Source organism: Triturus cristatus, chromosome 8, assembly GCF_964204655.1.
Source record: "Triturus cristatus chromosome 8, aTriCri1.1, whole genome shotgun sequence".
In the NCBI taxonomy this organism is placed as follows: domain Eukaryota; kingdom Metazoa; phylum Chordata; class Amphibia; order Caudata; family Salamandridae; genus Triturus; species Triturus cristatus.
The window spans coordinates 713,941,053-713,953,912 of NC_140591.1; positions in this window are offsets into that span (position 1 = coordinate 713,941,053).

A 12,860-nucleotide genomic window follows, 5' to 3' on the forward strand; every position below is an offset into this window, starting at 1 on the left:
GGTGCTTCCCCAACTACAACTTCTTATAGAGAGCTCACTCTGGCCAGACACCTAAGTCCCATCTGTGAGCCAAACAGCTAGATCTCACAGCATTCACCTTATCGTCTTCTTTGGGGAGAAAGGGAAGTCCCTCTAGACATCCAAGCTCCTTTAGGTGGCCGAGGCATTACATTATATAGGGCCTCATGTAGGTAGCCAAATACCGGTCGGTAACGGCCGATTTTCGGTAAATATGCCGTTACCGACCGGTATTCAGACAAGTGAGATGTAGGAGTCCAAAAACCACTTTTCGGTAAATATGAGGTGGTAAATACCGATTCATATTTACCGAATTCCAAAATACCGAATCAGATTTACCGAATACATAATTAACGATTCGGTAAACATGAAGTGGTAAATATGAAGTGGTAAAATTGAAAATGACATGTAGGAGCACTCGGTAATTAAGAAATCCAGGAAAATCGGTAAATAAGAGTCGGTAATTAACACGGATTGAAAGCAGGTGGTAACCATCAACAATGCATATAGGCAAACCCAAAATGCAACAGCGTGGACAACATGGCCGCCATGTACGTCATTGCAAGGCGCCTACGTCTACAGGCAGCAGGACTGAGGGTGTGGCGACGGGAGGAACAAATCTACAGACAGCGCATCACACTATTCCAGCTGACTGATGCAGAGATACATGAGAGGTACAGGCTACACCCCGAAACCATCATGGACTTAATCAGGGACCTTCACCCACTCCTGGACCAGCCAATAAGAAGGGCGCACGCCATACCCCCACATGTGCAGGTGCTCTGCAGCCTACATCTGTTGGCATCCGGCAGTTATCAGGTGGTGATAGCTGCGGTGGGTGGGGTATCCCAGAGTTGCCTGTCACGTTTCTTCAGGAAGTTCCTGGATGCCATGATGCAGAGAATGCACCACTACATAAGCTTCCCAAACACACAGGCTGCACTGCAGAAAACAAAAACAGACTTCTATCACATGGCACAGTTCCCCCATGTCATCGGCTGTATTGATGGTACACACATCCCAATCTGTCCACCAGCTGATACAGAGCACATCTACAGGAACAGGAAGTCCACCCACTCCATCAATGTGCAGGTGATCTGTGATGCAGGGAACATCATCACAGATATTGTTGCAAAGTTTCCTGGGAGCACCCACGACTCTTACATCTTCCAGAATAGTGGGATCTACACACGACTGAGTGCCGGAGAATTCGGAGAGGGATACCTGCTAGGTAAGTAACAGTGACGCCCCTTGAAACCTGCAAATCATAGTGTATAGAGGCATGTTACTGATGGTTCCCTTTTACTCATCCAGGCGACAGTGCATATGCATGCCGGTCATTCATCCTCACTCCCTACCTACACCCAGCAACCCAGAGTGAGAGACGATACAACGTGGCACATAAAACAACACGCAATGTGGTGGAGCGCACGTTTGGACTACTGAAGAGCAGGTTCCGCTGCCTGCACAAGAGCGGAGGCGCACGCCAGTACAAACCCATCACCTGCTGCAAGATTATTGCCACTTGTGCAATGCTGCACAACCTTGCCACGAAAAAAGGTACAGATGTGGAACTAACATATTTTGAGGACAACGAGGATGAGTCAGGCCAGCCACAGGGCAACGCAGCTAGAGTGCCAACTGCAATCGATGGGAGAGAGAGACGGGCAGAGATCACATGCAACTATTTCTGAGTAAGTGAGGGGACACAGCGAGTTGTGAGAAGTCCTGACGTAGTTTTAATGTGGCACCACGCCATGAACACATGAACAGGCCAATCAGGCAATATACCATCTATACAAGGAGTATGTCCAGGGTTACGTCACCCAATGGGAAGTGGCTTAGCAGGGCTACATCAATGTTTGCGCATACGCGCTGCAGTGGTGGATTGCACGGCCTGTGCATCCTCACTAGAGCCAACCCCAAGCCGCCTGCTGCTCCTGCGTGCTTCTGGGACGGGGGGTGTGATGCTGCTGCTGGTGTCGATGCTCTCCGCAGCATCCCCTGCAGCAGTTGTCGACGCCTGACTAGTCAATAGCACCCCTAGTGCACTTGTCACCTGCACCATCCCCCGAGACAGGTCGCTGCAGCACTGTGTTAGGCCCTCCTGCATCGTCACAGAGCGCCGGCACAGTAGAGAAGTCGCAGTTGCCAGACGGTTGAGTGCCCTGCTGGTAGTGTCCCTTCTCTGGCGTTCCCGGCGCCGTGCTTCGATGTCAGCATCTAATTTGCTGCACAACTGCTGGATTGACTGGGACATGTCCCGAATGCCCGCAGCCATGCCGCTAATGTTACTGTCCATGTTGACTAATATTGTCCTCATCACCCGCATGTGCCTCTGGACTGACATGACTGCCTTTGATTGCAGGCGCTGTTGCTTCAACATTTGGCCCTCGAGACCCAAGAAGACACCATGGCCGTCAGTGGGTGCTGGTGGACTCTGGACACGCGACCTGCGGCGCCCTCTTGCTCCCGTCTGTGCTGCCTGTGAGGTGTGGGGCACAGTGGCATGGCTCCCTTCCTGGGGCCCGGTGCGGTCTTCTGGGCCCATGCTGTCGTCTGACGAGGTGTCTAAGGCTCGTAGCCTGGCTGCTGGACGCCTCCTCATTCTCACACCTGCAAGCGGAGATGTGGCCGGTGATTCGAACATGAGTGGCGATGCTGGCTCTGGTTGTGGTGATGCTGGCTCTGGTTGTGGTGATGCTGGCTCTCGGTGAGGTGATGCTGGCTCTGGGTGCGGCGAGGCTGGCTGTGTTGGTGGTGCGGCTGCCAGTGGGCCTGCTCCCTGGTCTGAACTTGTGCTGGCTAGAGGTGATACTTGTGGCCGGTGTGCCGTCTCTCCTGCAGCATGCCCTGTCCTGCATGATGTCACATCTGTGGACAGAAATACAACATTGGCTCAGTGTCCCCGAAGGGCTGCATTGCAAGCGTCACAATAACACATTTCACATTCCAATATGTCCTCTGTCTCCTTGTGCCTCGAGTGCGTGACATGCCTTGTTGCCCTGTAACATTTACGTCATGGTTAGTGTTGCCCTGACTACATCTCCCGGAATGCATTGCCTGTCTGCACTGACACGTGTGGACTGCAGTGTGATTCTCGTTTCACAATGGGGGATGTGGGATAGGGGTAGGGGGGGCTACATTGCTGTGCTTTCGTCTTACCTTGGTGTGTTGCGGCTCTGGCAGAGCTGTCGGCGTCCCCAAGACCCACGACGCTCTCCTGCTGGATTGTGGCCGCCACCAGCTCCTCCAGTTCGGTGAGGGCAGGTGCCCTGTTGGTTCCACCTCCGGTCTGGCTGGCCTCCTTCTGGATGTCGCCCATCTTCCTCTTGGTTACAATCCTCAGGTCATACCAGCGCTTTTTGAGGACCTCAATGTCCCTGTGGGTCACTCCCACAGCATTGACCTGCGCCTGGATGGCCAGCCATATGTTGCGCTTTTCCGCCTCAGGCACTTGCAGGGATTGCCTTCCAAACAGCTTCTGGTGCTGCTTCACCACCTCCTCCACCAGCACCTGGAGTTCCTTGGGGCTAAATTTCAGCTTCCTCCTCCTTTCCCCTCCGTCTTTCTGTGTTCTCTGGCTGGACATGCTGTTCGTTTACCCGCTCGCACATGCAACGGCTCCCTGCCTCTCCTCTGCACTCCAAGCCTCTCCAGGGTCGGCTAATTATGTACACCTGCCTGGGTGTGGCCACTTCGGCTAATTATGTACACCTGCCTGGGTGTGGGCACTTCCTGGTTGGGTGGGCTGTGGTTGCACAGGATTAGCTGTTTCGTCAAGTCATGTGATTTTATTTACCGAATCCGTACATACCGATTCGGTATTTTCCGATTCGGTAAATACCACCTCGGTATTTTCCGATTCGGTAAATACCACCTCGGTATTTTCCGATTCGGTAAATACCACCTCGGTATTTCTGATTCGGTGAATTCCGATTCGTGATTACCGAATGTTACCGAATCGGTAACTGTTACCGAATTTTTACCTACATATAACTTACCGATTCTAATTTACCGATTCGGTACGGCTCGGTATTTAAGAACCGGTAAAATTTATTTACCTACATGAGGCCCATAGTGTTCACAAAAGTTATGAACAACTTACTCCTTTTACACATCCAGGCCTCATGAGGTAGCCAATTTGCTACTACACACAGTCTTCACCTTGTACACTATTCTTCTTTATTTTCAAACAAAAGGCACAGGTGCGCCCTCTGAATACGCTGACATACTTTGTGCACACTCGTGCCAACACTGTCACCCCTGTTCTGTAGTACAAGGGTATCTACGTTTTACTTAGGATAGGTTTTGTACAAAAAGGAGTCCCTTTGTGCACTAAAAATATCTGCTACGGCTAATTCACTATGTGTATGTATTGCAGAACATAGCACACATGCAAAGAAGAAAATAAAAATATTTCTATCCAGTATCGGGGTATCTTTCATAGATTCACATGCCTCACTAATTCCCTGTTGCCGAGATGGGAGTACCACGGTAACATAATTAAGCAGTATTTAAATGCTGCCATAGGCTTAAATGGCCCTGAGCTATGTTATACATAGCTTATCTATGTCCTTATAAAAAAAGCACCAAATGTTAAATGCAGCCAACCAGCTGCCAGCACCCTCTAGAATTCTCCTTAGCAGAGGCAATTTCCCTCAGATTTTCACCGCATGTCATGTGTGAAGGGAGTCTCCATGAGTTCTACTGACTGGAGGGCAGGACACACACCTCAAACCTTCCCCAGAGAGCAAGAGCTCAAAGCAGGAGAAACATTCTAAAGTCTCCTCTGAGCCTTCATCATCTGAAAGAGACACGTTAGTGATAGATTCCTTACCTTAGAATATCCCCAGGCGTCAGACTGGATCCGGAAAAGTTTTTCGTCAGCAGTACCCCTGCGCGTCGGTAGGTGGCGTCGTGCAGCTCCGCGTCTGTCGCTGGCGTCGTAAGCGCCGAGATGACGTCACGGAGACTACTTAGGCGCCACCCATGCGCGCTGATGTCAGTTCTTTCTTTTTAATGGCCAGTAAGCGCAGATCCGGTTAGAGCACATACCTTAGTCACTTTTTGACTATCTTTTTTAGACTTTTTGTCTCCTTTAAGTTTGTGTCTACTCTGGTGCACGTAGGGATGCCTGGTTTTAAGTCTTGTGGGGCCTGCCGTCGCAATATGTCGGTGGCGGACCCCCACGACGTCTGTCTCTACTGCCTAGAGAGCGACCACGACTCCCAGACCTGTATGGACTGTTTGGCCAAGGCACCGAAGGCCTAGAAGGAGAGGTGCCGGAAGCTGTTAGAGGTCCGGCACTCGTCCCTGTGCTGTTCACAGTCCAGGGGCCACTCCAGAGAACGCTCGCGAGGCCACCATCATCGCTCCTCGGGCTCCAAGTCTTCACCCTCGGATTCGGGTAAGAGACGACACAAAAAGAAGTCGAAGAGGCGTTGTCGCTCTCCGACATCCCCCCGTCGGTTCCCGGATGCTCCTTTGGAGCCCGGGAGTCGCGCGGCCTACCCGCCTTACCCGGGTCCATCGGCGACTCCCGCACAGGTGCAAGAATTTCTTGCTACCATGGACCGCCTGTTTAGGCCTTGGGCCCCGCGGTTCCGTGTCAGGATCCTGTTGGGCCGTTGGCGGCTCCGGCCACGGCTCCGCCTCTGCCTCCGCAGTGGATGCCATTTGTTCCGCCCCTGTCCAGTTTCTCGGACACTTTTGTCCCTACCTGGGATCCGCATTGGGACACAGTGCCGATTCGGCCCCATCCGGCGCCGTTCCCAGTGCCGTTTGTTCCTTCCCCGGTCCCTGCCATGCTGCCGTAGTCTTTCCCACATATGGCGGAGGTGGGGGACGAATGGGAGGGGTCCGAGGACCCTCTTGCTCGTCAGTGTGACTTTGAGCAGGACTGGGCAGACGAGTTAGAGGAGGCGTCCACTTCGTCGGAGCCCCTGTTGCCATTTAACGACTCCCTCACTAACGTCTTACTGGGCACTTGGTCGCAGCTGGCCACACGGGCCCCATGGATAAGAATGTCGCCAGGTGTCATCGCCCGGCGCCGGGTGACCCTGCCTTTCTGACCACTCATCCTACGCCGAGACCCTAGTCATCCAAGCTTCAACGTCCCAGAGTGACTTTCCTATGGCTCCGCCGGATAAGGACTCTAAGAAGCTGGAGCGGTTGTTCTCTTCGACCAGCATAGGGCTGCGGTCGGTGAACACCTCCTGCCTCTTGGGCCGCTATTCCCACGCGGTATGGGATGCCGTTGCACAGGTGTTGCCTCAGTGTCCTGAAGAGGCCCAAGCTGTGCTGACTCAAGCTGTTGCCGAGGGTAAGGATGCGGCTAAGTTCACTATTCGGTGTGGTTTGGACACCGCAAACTACCTAGGTAGAGCAATTTCTACGACTGTGGCGCTTCGTCGCCATGCCTGATTGAGATCTACTGGGTTCTCGCCAGCTGTACAAAGCTCACTCATGGACATGCCCTTTGATGGCACCCGCCTGTTTGGTGATAAGCCCAACAGTGCGCTGGAGCGTTTTAAGTCCTTAGGTCTTTCCACGAAAAGCCCAGCCTCTGCTGGTTTTCGTTCCTTTCGTGGCCACGGCAGGGGCGCCCAGGCACGTTCCTTCAGCAAGCATGTGCAGAACCAGCCTTAGCGCAGCCGCAGCTACCGCAGGGCGGGTCTGGGAATCAGCGTGGGGGTCAGTCCACCTCCACCCCTGTTGCTTCTACCTCTAGATCTTCCTAATCCGAGCTTTGTGGAGCACCCCACGCCAGTGAGTGGCAGGATCCGCCATCACCTCCCCCACTGGCACGCTGTCACATCGGACAAGTGGATGCTGCAGATCATCCGCAAGGGTTACTCCCTTCCCTTTCAGTCCACCCCTCCAGCCATGACACCTCAGTACCACCGCATGTCGGGCGAACACTTGGCAACTCTCCAGCAGGAAGTTATGACCCTCTTGGCCAAGGGGGCCATAGAGTGCGTTCCTGGGCCAGAAGTATGGAGTGGTTGTTATTCCCACTGCTTTATGGTCCCCAAGAAGGACAATGGGGGTCTGTGTTCCATCTTGGACCTCCGGAACGTCAACCGCTTCCTACGGAAGGAGACGTTCAAAATGCTGACTCTGGCTCAGGTCTTGGCTGCCCTCAACCCTGGAGACTGGATGGTAGCGTTGGACTTGCAGGATGCATATTTTCACATCCCCGTCCTGCGGTTCACGGTAGGCCCGGGGCATTTTTAGTTTGCTGTGCTCCACTTCGGCCTTACCAGCGCCCCTCGGGTGTCCACGAAAGTGATGGCGGTGGTCGCAGCTCATCTGCACAGGTCAGGGGTGTCAGTCTTCCTCTACCTCGACGACCGGTTGTTAAAGGCGGGCTCGCCCCAGGCAGTCATTTCCCACCTTCAGACTACAGCCGACCTCCTGCATTTGCTGGAGTTCTCCATCAACGTGCCGAAGTCGCACCTGAGTCCCTCTCAGCAGCTTCCCTTCATCGGAGTGATGCTGGATACGACACGGTTTCGGGTTTATTCTCCCGAACAGCGAGTCCGGTATTTTTAGGCTATGATTCCGATCTTTCAGCCTCTATTCTGGGTTTCAGTCAGGATGACCGTCCGGCTCCTGGGCTTGATGGCCTCCTGCATCCTGCTAGTGCAACATGCCAGATGGCATATGCGGGCTCTGAAGTTCCAGTGGGCGCAGCATCAGGGCAACCTGTCTGATCATGTCCAGATCTCGGAGGGCACTGCACGACAATTGCAGTGGTGGCTCAAGAATCGCGATTGGGTCAATGGCAGATCCCTCTCCCTTCCCCAACCGGAGCACACAGTGGTGACGGATGCGTCCCTCCTGGGATGGGGAGGCCACATGGGAGAGGCGAAGATCAAAGAACTCTGGTCTCCGGCGGAGTCCCAGCTCCATATCAACCTTTTGGAGCTTTGGCCGATCCGACTTGCACTGAAGGCATTCCTTCCCTTTGTCCGGGGAAGTGTAGTGCAGGTGTTCACGGACAACACCACTGGCATGTGGTATTGCAACAAACAGGGTGGGGTGGGGTCGTGGACCCTGTCAGAAGGCTCTGCGCCTCTGGACATGGCTGTAACATCAAGGCATTACCTTGGTGGTTCAACACCTGGCAGGTTCTCTGAAAGCGAGGGCGGACGAACTCAGCCGCCGGTGCATGATGGATCACGAATGGCGTATTCACTCGGAGGTGGCGCAAGATCTCTTTCTGCAGTGGGGAGAGCCTTGGTTAGATCTATTCGCCACCGAAGAGAACGCGCAATGTCAACAATTCTGTGCGTTGGAATTTCCAAGGCGGCACTGGCTCGGCGACGCTTTTCGTCGCGAGTGGAGTTGCGGTCTGTTGTACGCCTTTCCGCCTATACCACTTCTGCCCAGGGTGCTGAAAAAGAGTCGGCGCGACCGGGCCCAAGTCATCCTTGTGGCTCCAGATTGTGCACGAAGATACTGGTATCCCGAGCTACTCAGCATGGCGATCGATCCCCCGATCCGTCTGCCTCTTCGGGAGGATCTTCTGTTGCAGCAGCAGGGGACGGTCCTCCACCCAAACCTGTCCAGCCTCCACCTCCATGTGTGGAGATTGAGTGGCGACAGTTGACAGCTTTCGATCATCCTCCCAAAGTCTGTGATGTCATTCTGGCAGCCAGGCGTCCCTCCACTAGACGGTATACGTCTGCCGGTGGAACAAGTTTATGGCATGGTGCACAGCAAAGTCTGTGGATCCCCTTTCTGCCCCTCTTTCTGAGGTGCTTCTGTTCCTACTATCCTTGGCCCAGCAGGGCTCTGTTCTGGGCACTACCAAAGGTTATCTTTCGACCATCTCCGCCTTTCTAAGGCTTCCAGATCAGCCTTCTCTCTTTAAGTCCCCGGTTGTTAACCGTTTCCTGAAAGGCATTACGCACACGTTTCCTCCTGTACCTTTCATATTGCCTCAATGGGACTTAAATCTTGTCTTGACCTATCTGATGTGCGCTCCTTTTGCGCCACTTCATAACTGTCTTTACGTCTTCTCACTCTCAAGACGGCTTTCCTGGTACGTCAGCGCGCATGGGTGGTGCCTAAGTAGTCTCCGTGACGTCATCTCGGCGCTTACGACGCCACCTACTAACGCGCAGGGGTACTGCTGACAAAAAACTTTTCCGGATCCAGTCTGATGCCTGGGATATTCTAAGGTAAGGAATCTATCACTAATTAATGTCTCTTACAGATATATCGTTACACAAGTAGTAACTTGTGCTTCAGTCTCCCCTACTTCAGTGAGGAAAGAAGAGAAGCACCATAGAGCCTCCGCATCAGATCCTGGGAAATTCAGGACCAAAAAATCGGCATCGATGACGCCACCAGATCATCGATGACGACAAGTTACACTGTTAGGTTATCGCCCATCAACGGCAGGGACGACGACAATAGTGGCCATCTCTGGGTCCACACTGTTGACAAGAGAATCGTTAACACCATCATCGCCGACGTCCAACCCATCTGTGCTGGTGACGAAGGCTCCATTGGCGAAGTCGACGAAGATACAGTCGACGACCATACCGTCAACATCCCTACTGTCGTCGACAATTCCGCTGACAACGACTCCGTCAACGGCAACATCGCCGACGGGGATAACGTTGATGGCAACATGGACCATAACAACACCATCTACGACAGGCATCCCATCATCGGTGGTCATGATTCCGTCGATGCCACTGTCGACGAAGATGAAGGTGGTGAAAACATGTTTTCATCTGGAAATGTCAGCATAAGTAAGATCTCCCCTTTGCCTCCTTCTCACCTTTTGGACCTACAGGAGTCGAATGAATATAAGGATGGAGTATACAGAGTGGCGCATAGTCCACCAGAGTTACATGTTAAGTGCCAGGAAGATGATGAAGACATTGACAATGAACAACAATACTATCAACCATATCCAGCACCACCAATAATTACCAACATTATGGCTATCCTCACGAATCTCGCCCTAGAGAGATAACACATCTTCAGTCATCCTTGATTCAAGACCTTCAGGCAATGCTGGCGGACTACATACAAAGGTTTCCATCTCAAAATGTTCAAAATGAGCCATTTCAGGTTCAACCACAGTCCCTTGAAACACCGGTTCCGCCAGTGACACCTACGGTACCATGGTCTCCTTTACAGGCGCATGATCTGGACGACCCTTCCTCCTCGGATGAGGAGAAGAAGGCGAAATTTCAGAGCCTACGCCTACAGATCCTTGGGAAAATTACATCATTCCCACTCTCTTTTCTCCGTCACACCATCCAGCGGATTCCCCTCCAGAAGACATAGGGGTTTTTGACAACTCAATGGGGAGGGCTTCTAATAGATTCCATTCTCTATGGCTGTAAAGCATACGGACTGCTTCCTGTATGATTTTAAGGAGGAAGCTAGGAAATTCATTTGAACAATCCCTATCATAAACTACATCAGGAAAGAGGTCGGACATGGCCTCCTTGCTAGACCTCATCCCTGAGGACAGGAGGCAGGAAGCCAGAAAAATCCTCTTAGAGGGAGAGCAGGCAGCCTCTAAGACAATCGACTGCGCTATGGACATAGCCAATACGGGGTTTCACCAATTGGCAACTGCTGCAGTCTTATGTCGGCAAGGGTGGTTGAAAGCCACTACTTTTAGACCATAGGTCCAGAGAAAGGTCCTGGATATGGTGTTTGATGGGGACGTTTTGTTTCGTAAACATATAGATGAGGCGCTTCTATCCATCAAAACTGATATAGATACAGCAAAATCCTTAGGCTCCCTCCAGTACAGGAAAATACCGTTCAGGAGAGCAAAAGGACGAGTGTTTTGCCACCTACAGAGAAAACTACCAGAGGGCACAACAATATCAGCCCTATCGGCCACAATACTGGCAAGCCTATCAATCTGCTACCTACTGTCAATCTTCCACGGTTGGTTTCTCTCATCAAGGGGGCTGAAAGAGAGCATCAACCCAAGGCAGAGATAACGGGCGAAAGCAATAATCTGAGCAGGATACCGGCTCCCCCCTCCCTTTCACTTCCCGTGGGTGCAAAGATCTCCAGTTTCTTTCAGCAATGGGAGAGTATAACAGACTGATGGGTGCTGGATCTGTTTGCCTTCGGTCATACTCTGGAGTTTGTAGAGAGACCTCCAGCTACTTCACCCAAGGGAACCCCTCCCCCTCTTCTTCACTTATTGCACAAAGAAACAAAAATAATGCTCTAAAAAGAGCTATCAAGGAAGTTCCAACTTTCCAAAGGGGTCAAGGTTTCTATTCAGGTTGTTTCTTGATTTTGAAGAAGTCAGGAGAATGGAGACCGATTTTGGATCTCAGAAAGTTAAACAAGTTCCTGAGAATGCAAACTTTCAGGCTGGTAACCCTGGCTGAGATCTTACACCGTCTCAGCAAAGAAGACTTCAGGACCTCCTTCGATTTGGAAGACGCATACGTCCACATCCCCATTCATCGGAAGCATAGAAAATTCCTCAGGTTCACAGTGGCTAATACCCACTACCAATTAAAAGTTCTCCCTTTCCGCCTCAAATCGGCGCCCAGGATATTTACAAAATGCCATGTGCCGGTGGCCACAGTCCTACGCTCTCAAGGTCACCAAGTATTTCCTCCACTTGGATGACTAGCTGCTGAAGGCAACAACAGCAAAGCAAGTAACCAGAACCACGTACGCTTGTCTTTGACTGTTCTGCAAGCTGGGGCTGAGAGTGAACATCACAAAGTCTTCATTTATTCCTAATCAAATTGTACTATTTCTGTGAGCCAGATTGGACGCGATCCAATGCAAAGCATTCTTGTCGGAAGAACGTCAAATCCGTCTACGGCAATTGGCTATGGCCATCTGAAAAAGAACGTTTGTTTCAGTAAGGAAATACAAATCGCTCCTAGCAATGTGCTTATCAGCGTTAGATCTGGTTCTCTTGGCCAGACTCAGAATGAGACCTGTCAAGGAGGAACTGCAAAAGCAATGGCTTCAAACATTGGGATCGTTCATAAGCATCATTCAGGTTACTCCAGCCATTAAGACAGCAATGCAATGGTGGTACCCCACCCCAAACATTTCAAAAGGGCTCACTTTCCTGCAAAACATACCAGACTACATCCTGACAACGGATGCCTCAATGGAAGGCAGGGAATGGTCCAGTTCTCAAAAACAAAGTCCCATCAACAGCCTGGAGTCAAAGGCTATATTAATCTCTTTACAGGCCTTCCTACCGAGAATAGCAGGTGCCTCCATACTGGTCTGTACAGACAACACGACCAGTATGTTCTACATAAACAAACAAGGAGGGACCAAATCTCTCACGCTTTCTCTGGAAGCTCAAGAACTGTGGAGCTGTTCCAGGTTTACACAACATGCTAGCAGATGTTCTCAGCAGAGCTATAGACATAATCCACGAATGGGAACTCAAACCAGCTCAGCAGAGTATTTTCTCTATGCTGGACCTGTTTGCCACCGACATCAATGCCAAATGCCAGCAGTTTCCCCCTCCTGGGGTCCCAGGGCAATGCTCTTTCGATGCGTTGGTAAGGGATATATGCCTGCACCTTTCCCCCACATTCCATTGATTCCCAGAGTACTGACCAAAATTAAGCTGGAGAGATGCCGCCTAATTCTCGTTGCGCCCAGGTGGCCTAGACAACACTGGTTCCAGGAACTTCTTCATCTTTCAGAGGCCAGGCCCACACATTTAAAGCTACTTCCTCCTCTCCTGACCAGGGACAATGGTCAAGTGCGCCATCCGAATCCATAGTCTTTCCACTGGCATGCTTGGCTCCTGAATTCATGAAACTTAGAGACATGAGCATTTTGCAGGAGTGTAGAGA